Source organism: Chanodichthys erythropterus, chromosome 4, assembly GCF_024489055.1.
Source record: "Chanodichthys erythropterus isolate Z2021 chromosome 4, ASM2448905v1, whole genome shotgun sequence".
NCBI classification, from domain to species: Eukaryota; Metazoa; Chordata; class Actinopteri; order Cypriniformes; family Xenocyprididae; genus Chanodichthys; species Chanodichthys erythropterus.
This window is the reverse complement of record NC_090224.1, coordinates 31,518,301-31,535,193: the sequence shown is the minus strand read 5'-3', so window position 1 is coordinate 31,535,193 and position 16,893 is coordinate 31,518,301. Positions and strand designations below refer to the sequence as shown.

Sequence of the window (16,893 nt, the reverse complement as noted above, 5' to 3'; positions counted from 1 at the left end):
ATGTCCATACGTCCATATTGTATGTTTCAGAATCTATCCAAACGTGCATTTTTTTTTTTTTACCTGTAAATGGTCCATATTAATACTCATGTATTAACAAGACCAGATTTTCGATTTACGATATTTATTTTTTACCACAATTTTATTTTTTGATCACTTTTGCCTCATTTCACACAGACCAGTGACTGACTACACCGACGACATCAAGTGCGCAACATCTGTAGCCTCGTGAAAATCATGCATTAGTAAGTAAGCTCTGTAGGGGATTTTACATTTAAGACCCAAAGACCAGATATGATAAATAAAATAAACTGAAGAAAATTTTACTCAAGAATAGTTTGTGGTTTCATCAGCAAAATTCAGCTTCAACACAAGGAGTTCATAGGTCACTCTCTCTACATTCACATTTCCACAGCAATTATACCTTACGCAAGTTACTAAACTACATTACTTCAGGTCGAATGATTCTGATTGGCTAAGAAATAGATAAACTTGGAAAGTGAAAGGTTCAGACAATATTCATCATTGCTCTCTAGTGTTTGAGGATGAAAATGAAAAATAAATGCTTTAACATATAATTCTATGACTAAGTAAAATCTCATAAGCTTGACGTAATTAAAAATCATGTGTAGAAGGATACATACTGATTATTGATTAATGCCTTGATTATAAATCACTTAAAAGATATACACTGAAGCAGCAGTAGATTTCAGAATCCACCCCCTTCAACTCTAATCGCATTTTTGTGATTATTATTATTATTATTATTATTATTATTATTATTATTGAGTTAAAAATGCTAAATAATGCAGGTTCGCAAGAATGCAATATTTTGTTGATTTTGAAGGACTGGCTATAATGTCTTTAAATTAGTATTATTTAGGGCATGTTTTACAGAAAATACTGAGATGAGTAAATGTGACTTACAAGAATATATATATATATATATATATATATATATATATATATATATATATATATATATATATATATATATATATATAAACCGTAGTAGAGGCAGTTATACTAATTCTACATTCATTTGGGGGATTAACTGCATAATATATTTGGATATCTATTAAAGTAAAAAATTACACAATTTACCTTTAAAGGTTTGGTCTATACAGTCATCGGAACAATTCTGTTCTTCATGTCTGTTGAATAGTACTGTGAACAACCTCAGTTCTCCATCTACTCCAAATGATACATTTGTAAGTGTGACCTAATGAAGCATACTGCTCAAACTTGACATTTGCGGGAGATGGAGGGATTTCAAGGACTTTATGTTAGAATAAAGCAATAATTACAAGCAGTCTGTTACGGTAGACTGCTAGAAGTGTCACCTTTTAAACAAAGATGAGTTGATGAATTTACTTCATTCTATAAACCAGAAATATTTGCAAATAATAAATGCTTTAAATTAAAGAAAATAATGGTAGTAACACTTTACAATACGGGTGCACTAATATGCATTAATTCATGCTTAAATAATGCACAAATAATCATGTGTTAATGTATGAATCATGAAGAACTAAACCATTAATTAATGATTACTGCATCAGCAACTAATAAAATTTCTATATGATTAATAGATTAAGCAATATATGAATTGTTATTAATTAAATGTATCATAATGTATTAATTCCTTAATAACATTTTATTAACTAATAGTGTAAGTTATTGTGTTAATTACCACAATGGTTCGAAACCATGTACTTCAACTTCAAATTGTCTGTTTTAATTAATTATTAACTAATGACGTTGTTGAGGCACATGACTAACTAATTAAGTATGTCATTATGGTTTTGACATCCACACTAAGCCATGGATTTCAATTTCCAACTATATTAGTGCCCCGTATTGTAAAGTGTTACTATAATAATAATAAAACATTCAATCTAGTTATTTATTTAATTTAATAACAAAAACAAAAATGTGCTATGCAGTTTTAAAATGCCCAGACTGACAGAACACTAGATTAATATAATTATCCCCGCTGTCCTTTTGTCTAGAAGATGCAGAAAATCTTCTCCTCATGTTTAAGGATGACAAGGAAGGAAGCTGTTGAATGGAAATAATTGAGGAACAGCTGTGGTTAAACCTAAGGGCAGACTGGTTGCTTCTGGCCACATCTATCATAGTGAAAAATCTAGTGAAGTGAAGACCTTTGCCCAGCGCCTGCAGTCTTGGAGGCCAACACACTCATCTTGCTCATTACAGCTCCCCAACGGGCTGACATTGACTCAAAACACCATCTTGGGTCATTTAATTTCTTTTAAAACTTTACTGTTCCTCTGAGAGCCAAGTACTTGTAGCCTATGGTTTGTATCTTTTCTAACTTTACATTTATAGAAAAGGGAACTATACATGAAAATCTTACGAACGCACACTGTATGCAACAGAGCATTCTATTTGTAGCATGCACCATAAAAAATATCTGACATCTATGAAGAAAAACAGGGATAGTGTGTGTGTGTGTGTGTGTGTGTGTGTGTGTGTGTGTGTGTGTGTGTGTGTGAGAGAGAGAGAGAGAGAGAGAGAGAGAGAGAGAGAGAGAGAGAGAGATTAAACACTGAAAGGAGCTGCTTACCCTACCAAGAAAATGATGTTAAAAATATATTCACCTCTGGGAAAATTCCACCTTTTTTCAGGCTTAAGTCATTCCTCATATCACAAAAGAAAAATCTGCCTCAGGTGAGAAAATGCAATAATTTAAGGCAGGTGCCCATAGTATTAGTTGTAGGTCTGGCTGCTGACTGAACACTTTCAGAACTGGAGCTAAGTGAGAACTCTAACTTAGGACAAAGAATTATGGTGATATCTGAGGAAACAACTTTTTCACAGTCATACCTAAAATACAGGCATAGGATAATTAGGATTTAATGTATATGGCATTTAATGAATCAAGAGTTCATACAGTCAAACCGAAAAATATTCAGACATTTTTATATATTTTTACTATGTGGGTGCAGCAGGACACTATAGTTCATTTATGTTAGTTAGCATAGCAAAATATATAATAAACTGTGACATATTATACCCAAACATTCTTCATACGGTGGACTACCAGTAAAACTGATAACAATTTGGAACCAAAAATTATTCAGACACTTTGACCTGATCTTAAGTGTTATCTGACATAATTAAGAATATTTTTTACAGTTACAGTTACAGTTTAACTCTGAGATCTAGTCATATTTTATTACTTTTTTTTAAAATTATAGTGAATAAACAGTATAATGAAATGTTCATGGTGTCTGAATAAATTTTGGTTTGACTGTAGGCCTACGTTCTTTATACGTTCTTACATGACAGAAATAGGATCTTGCTATACTGTAGCTCTCTCTTATGTGTCCAAGTCCTGCTAATTCAAAAACGTGACGTTTGAACTAGTCTTGATGGTGTGGTATGTTAGAAGTTATTTGAGTGACAAAATCAGACTTTTATACAACAGTAACTTATATTTTAATGTTGCCACTTTGTCTGCCTTTTTTGCCAAAGAAAATGTTCCAAACAAAGCCACAAATGCTGAACTGCTGTAATTCTGAGAAACACAAGTGTACTTTGAAATGTTTAGTGTTTTCAAACAAATCATTTAAATGAATCAATCAATGAATAACTCATATGAACCATGCTCGTTTTGTTTCTAACCATATCAGCATTTTTGAGTGAACTGGTTGAAACAATGATTGAATGACTCACTCACTCATGAGAGAATTACTGTGTTTCAATTCGCATACTATCCATCCTAAATAGTATTCGAAATTAGAATTAATGTCCCAAATTGTTGCATGTTGAAATTAGTATTCCAAAGAGAGCCTGTAACTCTTGCTTTCAAAAGTTTTTTTTTTTTTTTTTTTTTTTTGATGCAGCATAAAGAAATTGAGGTACTTCCATGTTTCAATGAGCTGTGTAATAAATATGCAATATGTTATATTTTCTGTCTGCTAGAGGTCGCTAGAGGCCTATTCAAAACAAAGGCGACACCTGGGGCCTGTACCATGAAGCTGGATTAGCTGGCTAGCCAGGTAAGTTTCAGATTAGTTTGCGCCAATCCTGGGTTTTAGGTACCATGAAAGTAACTTGACTTTTAGCGGTGTTCATCGCCATAGTATCTTAGTATCTAACCTGCTCTGGGGCAGGTTATGTTCTGGGTTAGAGATCTCAATCTGAAATTGGACCAATGAGACGTAAGTTAAGTGACACTGACACACCCAACGCAATAAAGTCAATCCCCCAGTTTCTCTTCCTCTAAATAAAAGGTCATTATATATTAAAAACAAATATTTAATGATGAAATTGTCTGGTTTTAATGATAATATATCTATATTTTTATTAATCCATTACACACACGCAAATTTAGTGTAACAGTAGTTATTAAGCACTATTCAATGAATATTAATATATATAGATCATATGTAATATAGGCCTAAATAAGGAGTAAATATACTCTTTAAAAATTACTACATGCGACCTTGTATGTTTAAGTCTCTATTGCTATATATTATCAACTAACTTTACAACTTTCACTTTTATTTGTCCTCTTTCACAGACAAGTATTTTCCATTAGTATAAATGCATTTAAATTCTTCATTTTCAGAGAAAGAGTTTTGAATCGCGCTGGCTCTCTCGCGAGAAGTGAATCACAGATTATTTCTGTTGCAAGGCATGTGATTGGCTGTTTGCCACTGATGTCACTCGTTCATGTGCACATGCTTCACAAACTCAGGATCAAAGCCTGAGTTGACAGAGAAAGCTGATAATCAGCATCATGGTACCAACAAAGCCAGATTGGAGTGGTTTGGTTTTGTCAACTCAAAACTAATCCTATAACCCCGAGTTTGTTCAACTACCATCATGGTACAGGCCCCAAGTTTGAGTGTAGAATCTCGGGACATGTGGTCTTCACCTCAACGGCCGGTGCAAAAGAATCGGGACGGGAAGAAATCATGTTCATGGATGCAATTATTAAAGTTACTGTAGTATGAAGCAGAGCAGGATGGAGTGTTGTGGGAGCTGAACGAGGCCGCTGGAGCGATTGCGCAACACACACTGCGAGCAGTGGAACTTTTATTATGACAGAGTCGCCGGCGCCACTTCCGCTTTTCCGGTCATGAGTATGAGGTAACACAGCTCTGTTTATCATATTAGATACATTTGAGTGTGTTGAAAATGATGTTGTAACATTACTCTGTGTGTTTGCTCAGACACTGTTGCACACTGCAGTAAGCTAGATCGATATTAGAATATCATATTAAACGCTGGATGGCTTGTGTTGATAAATGGCATGCTATTAATTTTAAAACATATTGTACGATGGAGAAAATGCTGTATTACTGTTACTAAAAAAAGTTGCATCTGATTATGCTATGTTAGCTACTTCACAAAATAGTATTTTTCTCTCACGCATGGTTAAGCATGGAACTCGCAAAAAAAAGAAAATTTGATTTAAACAATAAGACTAAACATGTTGATATAACAATAATTAGTTTTCTGTCTATAGATATATCAAAACAGTTGTTCCCTTGCCTATTAAAACATGTAAATATTAAAGTGTCTTTAAAGTGTCGTTTTCATGGTTTCTACAAAATAAAACCGTAAACTGAGGGTAACGCGGGTATGACGCAATTGACAGGCGACTCCTCTCACGTCCCAGAGCCTTGGTTAAAATTGCAATTTTCTCACGATGTACAAATAGTTGCAAACATTTGGGATATTGTAAGTACTCAAGTGAACAAAATATAACACTGGCCTTGTGGTTTTTGGATATTTTACCGCAAAATGTTTACATATTGCACCTTTAAGTTTATACCTCAACAAACCGTGCGCAAATCAACACAGCCAGCAAGCATATAACATACACAGCCATTCATTTGCGAGGGAAACACCAACTAGTTCAGACTTTCAAGTAGCATTTTTGGCTATCAAGAGCTCAGTCTTTGGAGTAGAAAGTGTGAGATGAAACAGTACTTAAGTGCAATGTTGATAAAGCCACATCAGCCTAAAAACAAGTATCCAAGCAGCTGTTGGTAATGTTGATGAATTGTAGCTCAGGAGATGAACAATAAATGGAAAGGATGTTGTTTGCTGAACAAAGATTATCATTTTGGTCTAGCTCCTGTTTTTAGTTGAACTGTTTCCTCATGCTCACATGATAAACCCTCTATATCAAACAAACAGATAATGAGCATGTGCTTGGTGTTATCCATTAACAAACATATTTACAAACCCTACCAAACATCAAAGCACAAACAATAGGGATGGGTGCTTTCGAAACATGAATCTTTTGTTTGTAAAAGATCACAATATACAGACACTTGATATTTAATCTTATTAGTTAATTACATTTGATCGATTTCACTTTCAATAAAACAATGGGTTTGTGAAAGGTCTTTTTATGCATGTTTGGCCTAAGTTTTTATTGCATTTCCAATGTTCTGACCAGCTGGGGTCACCAGAATGTGGCGTTTTGAGCGCATTCAATCATTGAACCATTTTGCGAAGCAATTGTTTCAATTGATTTGAAGCTTTGAAAAGCCTTGTTTCTCCCATCTCTACTAACAATAGTACTTATATTTGAGTTTAAGAATTACAAGTTCCTCAAAACAAGGCACAAACACAAAACAGCACGGGTAAGAAAGCTTCTCAATGTGGATAACACATCACTTCCTACCTAATGCTTCTTCTCTTCCCCTTTTAGGCTAACAGGTAGCTCACTGACTAGAGCGCCCCCTAATGATAGGATTTAATATAACATGCAGAGAAAGCTACAGGGATCAAGGTAACAATAGCCGCATTCCCACTGCCGGGCCAAAGGCGGGTGTGCTAGTGCGTGCCAGGGCCGGTCGCGTTTCCACTGTCACTTCCGGGGCTTGATCGTGCCTCTTTGGTGCTTCCTCGGTGCCAAAGGCACAGGTTTTTCGGCCCGCCGAAAACCTTGGTCCAAAGCGGGCCAGCTGGGGCTTGAGGCGCAGTCGAGGTGAAAGGCGGAGCTAATCGTAGTCAGGTGATGGTCTACACACTGAAATGGGTTGGGTTGTGTAACGTTTGATCAAGGGAGGTGTGTTTAAGGGCGGTTTTTAGATCAGCGCTGTGGAGCTAGGGGACCGACAGTAGAAACGCAACTTGATTTTGGCCTCGGTGCCTAAGGTCTGTGGCCATAGGCCCAGCCCGGCACGCTGTTAGCCCTGGCTCGCACTGGTCCGACAGTGGAAAAGTGGCTAGTGAAACTGGATGGTCTACTTTTTCCATTAGAATTCAAAGTGCAGATCCGTGCACACTCTAACGGCTAATATTGCCCACAACCCATTAAGATACATATAGATACGTTTGGTCATTAACTTTTAAATGAATCATTAAGAAAATTGCAAATACACATGAGGAAAGTCCTCCACATGAAAGATCCATGACTGGCAGATCAACATGCTACTACATTTCTCTAGGAAATAGGAAATTAAATTGAATGTGGAGGATTTTAAATGTGACAAGACAGGACAGTTTTAACAATGTCAGGATGCATGTAACTAAGCAACAGAGCTGCCCATTAAAGACAATTATGAAGAAATAGTGTCAAAAGCTTGACTACACCTCTGCTACACACTCAAAAGTAGGGTTGTGACAATACATCGATTCTCTATACATACAATGATTCTGGATCGGTTCTGATATTTTCCCTCTCAAATTGATTCTGAGCTTAGTTTTAACAGCAGTTGGCACTCTAAGCTGGTTTTTAACTGCACACAAATGCTCACGAAGAAGACTGCTGGACAGCGATCGTGTGTTCGGCTGAGTCATGTAAGTGGTAAAATATACTTGCACCTCGGCTCAGAATGCTTTTATGACACGAGATCAATGTAAACAGCCCACTGCGAACACTCTTTAATTCGCCTCAACCTTTTCTAACTTTATGAATGATTATTTTAGATTTAAGTGTAAAAGAACTGGAAGCTAGCAGAGTATGAGTGTTTCTAATCTGCTGTTAAAAAACTAGGCTCAGAATCTATTTGTGAGAGAATTGTGATACATCGTAAAATATCAGAATCGTTCCAGATTCTTTGTATGGCGAATCGAGAAACGATTTCGTATCCCAGCCCTAATCAAAATTATGTTTTTGTTTTTTTGTTGTTGTTTTTTGTCACAAAAACAGAGCATAGTATAAGTAGGCAAATTGGGATGCAGCAAGTATCTCGTCGCCACCTACTGGCACTAAAAAAAAAAAAAAAAAAATCAGATCGTTTGCTAATGCTGTGATGATGTTGTAAGAGGAAGGGGTAGTTATTTTTATTAAATATTATAAGGGCACATGAATACTGCAATACTGCAAAGCATTTGATACTGCAATAAAAAAAAAAATCATAATTCAGAATAACATTTTGACAATGTAAGTTACCAAATACATTTTGTTGCCACCGTATATTGTCAATGACTTTCTTTTGTCTCTCTGACATTAAAAAAAATAGACTGACTTTGTTGCTTAGGCATGTCACTACTTCTTTGCAGGCTGTCATGTGGCTGTTTGAGCCCTTCTGCTGTGATGTCGTCAGTGAATACGATGATGTTACTGGGGAGCCTGGAGACAGAAAATGTTGTGGGCCAAAAGAGCACTGAGGACATGTCTCTGTAGGGTGCTAGAGCTCAGGGTGCCAGAGCGTGAAGTCTGGTCATGGATATTAACTATATTCTGTCAGTCAGGAAGAAAGTCGCGGATCCAGTTGCACAGGGTCAGTGCTCAGTTCCAGTGAGTTTGCAAATTAGGGTCTCAATGATAGTGCTTAGATAGTGCGACAAGTAATTTGTCTGTCCAGGCTGAGTTAATATGCATCCATCCACCCATCCATCCATCCATACATACATTTATTCCTTCATCCATCCTAAAGAATGGTAATGTTATAGTTATTTTATGTAAGTTTGTGTAGATGGTAATAGTGCTTTTTAGGTGATGGGGCAGAAGGGCTTCAACACATTTAAATCAGGTGGAATAATGGTATCTGCTTGTTTCTAGTTGATTTACACCCAACACAGGCTGTAATGAAAGTCGTTTAAGATCAACCAAATGGGACTTTATAATGTTGATAATATATGTATAATTTTTCCATATGCTTAATGGCTTTTTTTATAGTAGATTTAGAACATTTGCAAATTAATGACTCATTATGGAAAGGCCTGGATAGTGGATTATCAATATTTTAGATTAGAACATAGACTATGTTTGTGAGCCCTTTGAAAATATTTTATTACTCATAAAGTTAACTCACAATTATAGACAATCACAAACTGACTAAACTAATGACACAAACAGTTGGAGGTTTATTGAGACATTGAGTGATCATTGACGGGGCAGGTTAGACAAAGTAAGTGAAACTCTGTTACAACTTCTCCAAAAACATTTTAGTTTGAAAACAATGGGCAATTTTGAAAGAGGTGAGAAGGAACTCAAGGAGAACAGCAAAAGAAGTCAACAAAACACATAGGGAAACACTGCTGCCAAAAACAAATACTGAGGCATGTCTCGCATTTGCCCAAAACCACCTGAGAAAATGTTCTGTGGACAACTAAGAATAAAGTTTATCTTTTTGGCAAAAATATACAAAGCTTTGGTTAAATGAAAAAGTGCACTGCACACCAACACCAAAGCTTCATCCCAACTATAAAGCATGGTGGATGGAGCATCATGGTTTAACACTGCTTTGTTGCCTTAAGGTCTGGTTACTTTGCAATCACTGAAGGAACAATGATTTCAAATATGTATCCAGACATTTTACTGGAGAATGTCAGGACAGCCATTCATGACTTCAAGCTAAAGGGAGGTTAGGTGAGGCTACAAGACAAGAAACCAAACAAACAAGTAAATCAACTAAACAATGTGTGAAAAAGAGCAAACTTCCTGAGGAGTCCTGACCTTGAGCCAGCTGAGATGCCGTGGCCTAGCTTAACAAGGGCTGTGCTATCAAGACAACCCAAAAATACTGATTAGCTGAAACAGATTTGTGAAGAGGGTTGGTCCAAAATTAGTCAAAAGTCTTGGCACATTTTGTGGAGATTTTGTTGCTAAAGGAGGATATACATGCTAATAAAAATCACTTAATTTCTCCACCCTGCACTGTGAATAAGTGAACTCAATAAAAAAATGTGAAAAGTACAGTTGTTTGTACGTTATTAATATAGTCAGATTGCTTTGTCTATCCACCTTACATTTCAATGATGAAGTAAGATTTTTTCTGTGAATGTGTGAGACTTTCAATTTATTAGCCGCTATAGGGACATAACAAGAAGAATATCAAAGTGCAGTAAACTGTAAAACTATTTGCGCTTCAAACCAGCATGTTTATAATTAAGACAATAAACTGTCAAAAAACTAAAAATAACTGGAAGTGAATGACACCGGAAGCCAGTCACATTAAATTTACAAATGGCCGCACCCGCTCTTACCTGAAAAACAAGGTGGATAATTGTGAATTAATTCAGATCAGAGCACATTTTATGTCCACTTAAAATATTGTTAATGTTCTGAAATTCTTATTTAAATAAATAAAAACAAGCAGTTTATGCTTTCAATTATACTGTAATATTAAATGACTATTAAATTACTCATTTTATCTCCAGAAGCACACAAAAAACAAAAACAAACAAACAAAAAAAAACCTCATAGCTGTAAATATATATTTTAGATAGATGAAAAAAAGGAAAAAAATCATGAGACAAACTCCAAATTCAGAGTGACAAAACTATAGTTCACGCTGGTATTTTTCTTGTCTCTTGAGCTTTATTGTTTCTTGCCTGTCTTTAAAGCTTGACGGGGTGTCAGCAAAGAAAAGCGACTACCCACCCACTGCTGTCAGCTGTCTTTAAAGCCCAAAGACTTTACCCCAATGTCAAAGATAAACATTAGCTTTGTACACAAAGATTTCCCCTGCAAACTCCATCCTTCCCACACACCGGCAGGACATTTCAGTTTCAGAGAACAGCAGTGTCCAAGTTAAGCTGACATGTCACTGGGGCTTTGGACACATGCTGTTGAAGGTCCCTGACTGTTTTGATGGGTGGTAAAATATTTCTGTGTGTTGTTGTGAAGTCCTACTGGACAAGCTTTTACCTGCACCTGCTGTTTATTGATTCTCATGGTCTTTAAACCATTGTTCTATATCTGCTCCTCTGTGACAAAAAGCTATTTAGTTGAAAAACATGGGATATATTGTGTTTGTTACGGATGCTGGTAGAGATGAGGCTGATACGGATTTCCACAATACGAATGATACGTTTATTCAACAGAAAGCAGGGAACACCAAACATACATCTTAACAAAACAGAGAACGGACCAGGAGTGAAGGGAGTGAGTGCAATATATGGGGAGTGCTGACAATAGAGTCCAGGTGCAGGTGATCTGTGATGATGAGGAGCTGACGAGGGAAGTGTGTGCAGGTGAGGAGAACAGGAGGATTCTGGGAAATGGAGTCCAGGGAAACAAGGGATCTGTAACAGTACCTCCCCCTCCCGGTAGGCGCGTCCTCACGCCGTAGATGTAACAACCGGGAGGGGGGCGGGCGCCCTGGAGACCTCAAACCGGAGCAGGGGGATGAGTAGACTGGAGTGGAGGTCTCCAGGGCGGGCTCAAAAGCCATGGCGGGTCAGGAGCCGAAGGCAGCCATGGCGGGTCAGGGGCTGAAGGCAGCCATGGCGGGTCAGGTGCAGCGGGCAGCCATGGCGGGTCAGGTGCAGCGGGCAGACATGCAGCGGGCATACATGGCGGGTCAGGTGCAGCGGGCAGCCATGGCGGGTCAGGTGCAGCGGGCAGCCATGGCGGGTCAGGAGCCGAAGCCTTCGAGGCGTTGAGCCCAGGCGTCGCTGAAGGACTGGCGGGTGATGGCGGAACCGAAGGCTCCGCCGACCGAAGCGCAGCCGGGACTCCAGAAGGCCGCAGTAGAAGCAGTAGGACAGCCAACAAAAAGAACACCGGGGGGAGTGAGGAAGCCAACTGAAACTGAGGGACGGAGTGACGGAGCGGAGACGGAGGAGTGTAGTCCAGAGGGAAGGGCAGGCTGACGAGCGCACAAGGTGTGAGTGGAGGCAGGATGGATACTGGTGACGCTGGTGGACTGATGGGTAACGGTGGAGCAGAGGGAGGTTGGAGCCGGGGTGTAGGTAATCGCCCAGAGGTCCGAGGTGGAGATCTGGGCGAGGGGGCTTGAGGTGAAGGTTCAGTGCTAAGACATATGGACGGAGGCGGGAGAGGGAGGCAGGGAGGGGAAACAGTCTTTGGGCTGGAGGTTTCAAAAACACAGTTCATAGGAGCAGTTGGTTCGGCGGCGGCGGCGGCTGGAGCGGCTGGCTCGGCGGCGGCGGCTGGAGCGGCTGGCTCGGCGGCGGCGGCTGGAGCGGCTGGCTCGGCGGCGGCGGCTGGAGCGGCTGGCTCGGCGGCGGCGGCTGGAACGGCTGGCTCGGCGGCGGCGGCTGGAGCTGAGGGCTCGGCGGCGGCGGCTGGAGCTGAGGGCTCGTAGGCGGCGGCAGCTGGAGAACTTTGCTCGGCGTCGGATACTGGAGAACTTTGCTCGGCGGCGGAGACTGGAGAACTTTGCTCGGCGGCGGAGACTGGAGAACTTTGCTCGGCGGCGGAGACTGGAGAACTTTGCTCGGCGGCGGAGACTGGAGAACTTTGCTCAGCGGCGGAGACTGGAGAACTTTGCTCGGCGGCGGAGACTGGAGAACTTTGCTCGGCGGCGGAGACTGGAGAACTTTGCTCGGCGGCGGAGACTGGCGCTGCTTGCTCGGCGGAGACTGGCGCTGCTTGCTCGGCGGAGACTGGCGCTGCTTGCTCGGCGGAGACTGGCGCTGCTTGCTCGGCGGAGACTGGAGAACTTGGCTCGGAGGAGACTGGAGAACTTGGCTCGGAGGAGACTGGAGAACTTGGCTCGGAGGAGACTGGAGAACTTGGCTCGGAGGAGACTGGGGTTGAGGGCCATTTCATCCCCTCAAAAACAATTAAAATCCCCACAGGCACTGGAGCTGGCTCTGTGGGGACTGGAGCTGGCTCTGGAGATACTGGAGCTGGCTCTGGAGATACTGGAGCGGGCTCTGGAGACACTGGAGCGGGCTCTGGAGACACTGGAGCGGGCTCTGGAGACACTGAGGCCGCTTTCTTCCTCCTCCTCCGCTTACTGGGCCCAGTAGCGGAATATGGGTCCAGCCTGGGGCAGGCAGGGAGTTCGCTGGAGCGGTATGCGGAGGAAGCCGGAGGTTGACTGACTGGCCCGGCCAACCGTGTTTCTGGATGGACCGGACGACAACACTGATCCTGAACCTCTTCCACTAAGAATTTGGAGCCATTCAACCACAAAATTAAATTGATAGTATCGCTTAAGGAGAAACAAAAAACAGGTTCATCAAAACGGATAGTGTCGTCATCCAATCCATCCAAAAACAAGGAGATCAACTGAGCATCAGGCCAGTCAGACAAGAAAGCAAGCTCCACAAACTCCTCCACATACCTCTCCAGCGAACGACCCACCTGTAGGAGCCCGATGAGGCGATCGCCGGTTGTCAGGAGAGTGAGAGGCGCTGGAGGAGCAGGAGCCAGGGAGCTGGTGGAAGTCTCCATATTTTTTTTTTTGTGGAAAATCCGGTCGTTTAAGGTCCGTTCTTCTGTTACGGATGCTGGTAGAGATGAGGCTGATACGGATTTCCACAATACGAATGATACGTTTATTCAACAGAAAGCAGGGAACACCAAACATACATCTTAACAAAACAGAGAACGGACCAGGAGTGAAGGGAGTGAGTGCAATATATGGGGAGTGCTGACAATAGAGTCCAGGTGCAGGTGATCTGTGATGATGAGGAGCTGACGAGGGAAGTGTGTGCAGGTGAGGAGAACAGGAGGATTCTGGGAAATGGAGTCCAGGGAAACAAGGGATCTGTAACAGTGTTTAGTTTATCTGTGTAGCAGTGCTGTTTATGGGTGGACATTCATGCTTATAATCGTACGATTTTTTATGATTCATGTTGTACGAATTTATATGAAATCGCCACCTTGTAAAATTGTTACGTTTCCCCATCAGTTTAGTGCTTCTCAATCGGAAGGTCCTAGCAATGCTGCATATTTTGTCTGTTATGTCGTCAAGCTCAATCAAAGGACGTCTCAATTTGAAGGAACCTTTGAAGGCAGTCTTCGATCAACTGTATCCTTGAAGCATCAAGTGTATCTTTCAAGTGCGTCCTCCAATCACCAACAATCCTCTGCACACATCACCTCAATTCACAAAAAAAAGAATTCGCGGAAAATGAATCAGAATTGAGCTAATCCAATTTCACTACGTAATTCAAGACAACAACAACAACAATAACAACAACATTAATAATAGTAATAATAATGATTTTGGAGATGAAGGCATATATTCTTTAGGGCTGTCCCCTAATAGTCAACTAACTGTTCACTGACGAGAAGTGGCTTAGTCGACCAAAATTGTATTAGTCGCTTAGTTGCCACAGGAATTGGCGAAGTCACGCAGTCCATGAGGGACAGATCGTTAACAGCTGGTCTATATAGTAATTACAGTATATTGGGCAGGACATCCGAACTTCTTCTTCTTCACCCTGGCGTTGCTCCCGCTATTGCAGGGTCCGCTCTTTGGCAAAGTCGTCTCCATTTAGGGTCTGTCCAAGGCGTCTTCTGGGGATGCATTGACAATCTTCAAGTCTTCCTTAATTCTGTCCATCCACCGTTTCTTTGGTCGACTTCGGGGGCGATGACCTACAGTGTCAATCCGCGTGGCTGTCTTGGCTACCGAGTCCTCGGCACTTCGGACCACGTGACCATACCACCGAAGACATGATTCGAGCATTTTTTCTTTCATAGGGGCTACGCATAGCCACTTCCGTATGTCTTCGTTCATAACGTGATCCCATCGTGTGATTCCCAAGCTCCATCGGAGCATACGCATTTCCTTGGTGTTAAGGGCCTGTTCATGAATGGTCGAAACAGGCCAGCATTCGGAACCATACAGGGCTACTGGGCGGATCACTGTTTTGTAGATCTTCCCCTTGAGCTTGTCTGGCATCCGTCGGTCACAAAAGGACACTGGTCACTTGGCACCATTTCATCCAGGCTGCTTGTATCCTTGCTCGAACATCGGCAGTGGCACTTCCGTCGTAGCTGATGACTGAGCCCAAGTATCGGAATTCTTCGATCTTCTTCAGTTCTTCGTTGTCGATGCTGATACTCTGTCTTCTTGATGTTAAGTCATAGGCCATATTCGTCCAACCGGTCTTTCCATAGTTGGGTATCCCTCTGAGTCACTGCCCTAGTCTCGCTAGCAAGGAAAACATCATCAGTGAAGAGGAGTGACCAGGGGTGGGGCGATTGCAGGTCGGCTGTGATGGTGTTCATACAGAGAATGAAAAGGAGGGGTGACAAAGCCGATCCATGGTGGACTCCGACGTTGATTGGAAAGGGCGGTGACAGTGCACCTAACTGCACTGGTGATGCCTTTGTGGAGAAGTTTGATCCACTCGACATAGGCCTCAGGGACTCCATGGGAACGGAGGGAATGTCAGATGAGGTCGTGGGGAACTCTGTCGAACGCATTTTCGAGATCGAGAAATGCCATGTGGTTCTTCTCCCTGTACTTCTCCAGGAGGATGCGGGTGGCATATTCAAAATGGGCAGGACATCCAAATGCTCGCCTATTATTCATTGACCTAAATTATGGCTTATTATATGAAACATGTAAGTAGTAGCAACTTTACATGGCTGCTCGCTTTAAAGTTAACATAGAAAAATGTGGGCTATTCAAGCGTTTGTGTGGAGTGTGACAGCTGAATAGTAGCGCGCTTACTACATGACAGCTGACATGGAGGCGCCGGTGCGATCACTTGCACTTAATATACTCTGTCATTTTTGGTCATACAGATAAGAGTAATACATCTTCTGAATATGTAAAGAGTCTACTTTTATTTGTATGCACTCACAATAACAACAAAACGTTGTGCTTTTGTAAAAATAATGAAAGCAAACAGGGTGAGCTTTCTGCCTTCTCTCTCTGTGAACTTGAGTGTGCCGAAAACAACAGAAACCTCCATGTAAACTTGCCTCACAGACATGAAAAATATATCTATAGAAAGCTAAAGATAAATGAATTTAAATGAACCAATTTAAATGGAAAACAAATATTCTCAGGTTAAGAAACCCATATGAAATGTGCATATAGGCACGTCCATTAGATGACGAAGTCAGCACCATCAACTTCATCTCTGCAGCCAAAATCACACAAAACACTAGTTTATCAATGAAATATTAAAATATTAGAGCAGTCTCCTTGCTGTTTTTCCCCAATGCATTCATAATCATTATGTCTGCTGGTGCGGTGTGGCAAGCTTTATGTGTGCGCTTGAGTGCTGATTAGGCTTAAAGGATTGAAAAAAATAAAAAATCGGCCATCACTAAATAAGTCGTTATTTTGTATTTTTTTGGCACACAAAAATTTTTCTCGCCGCTTTATAATATTAATATTGAACCACTGTACTCACATGAACCGATTTAAATATGTTTTTAGTACCTTTATGGATCTTGAGAGAGGAAATGACATTGCTCCCTATGAAGGCCTCAGGGAGCCATTGGATTTCAACTAAAATATCTTAATTTGTGTTCCAAAGATTAACAAAGTTCTTACGGGTGTGGAACGGCATGAGGGTAAGTAATAAAAGACAGAATTTTCATTTTGGTCTGAACTAACCCTTTAAAGGTTCTTTATTATTATTTATATGGTTTATTAATAAACATGCGATTAATCGACTAATTGCTTAAAATGAATGACTACCAGTGGACCTGAAAAATCTTTTTTCAAGAGTAGCCCTAGTTTTCTTTTGTTTTGTTGTAAATTAATCACATAATGCTAAACTGTG

General features: G+C 40.7%; 1 pseudogene; it reads right to left on the bottom strand.

Moving 5' to 3' along the window:
* Nucleotides 1-14,639: 14,639 nt before the first annotated feature.
* LOC137018730 (uncharacterized) lies at nucleotides 14,640-15,379 on the bottom strand (annotated as a pseudogene).
* Nucleotides 15,380-16,893: the final 1,514 nt, after the last annotated feature.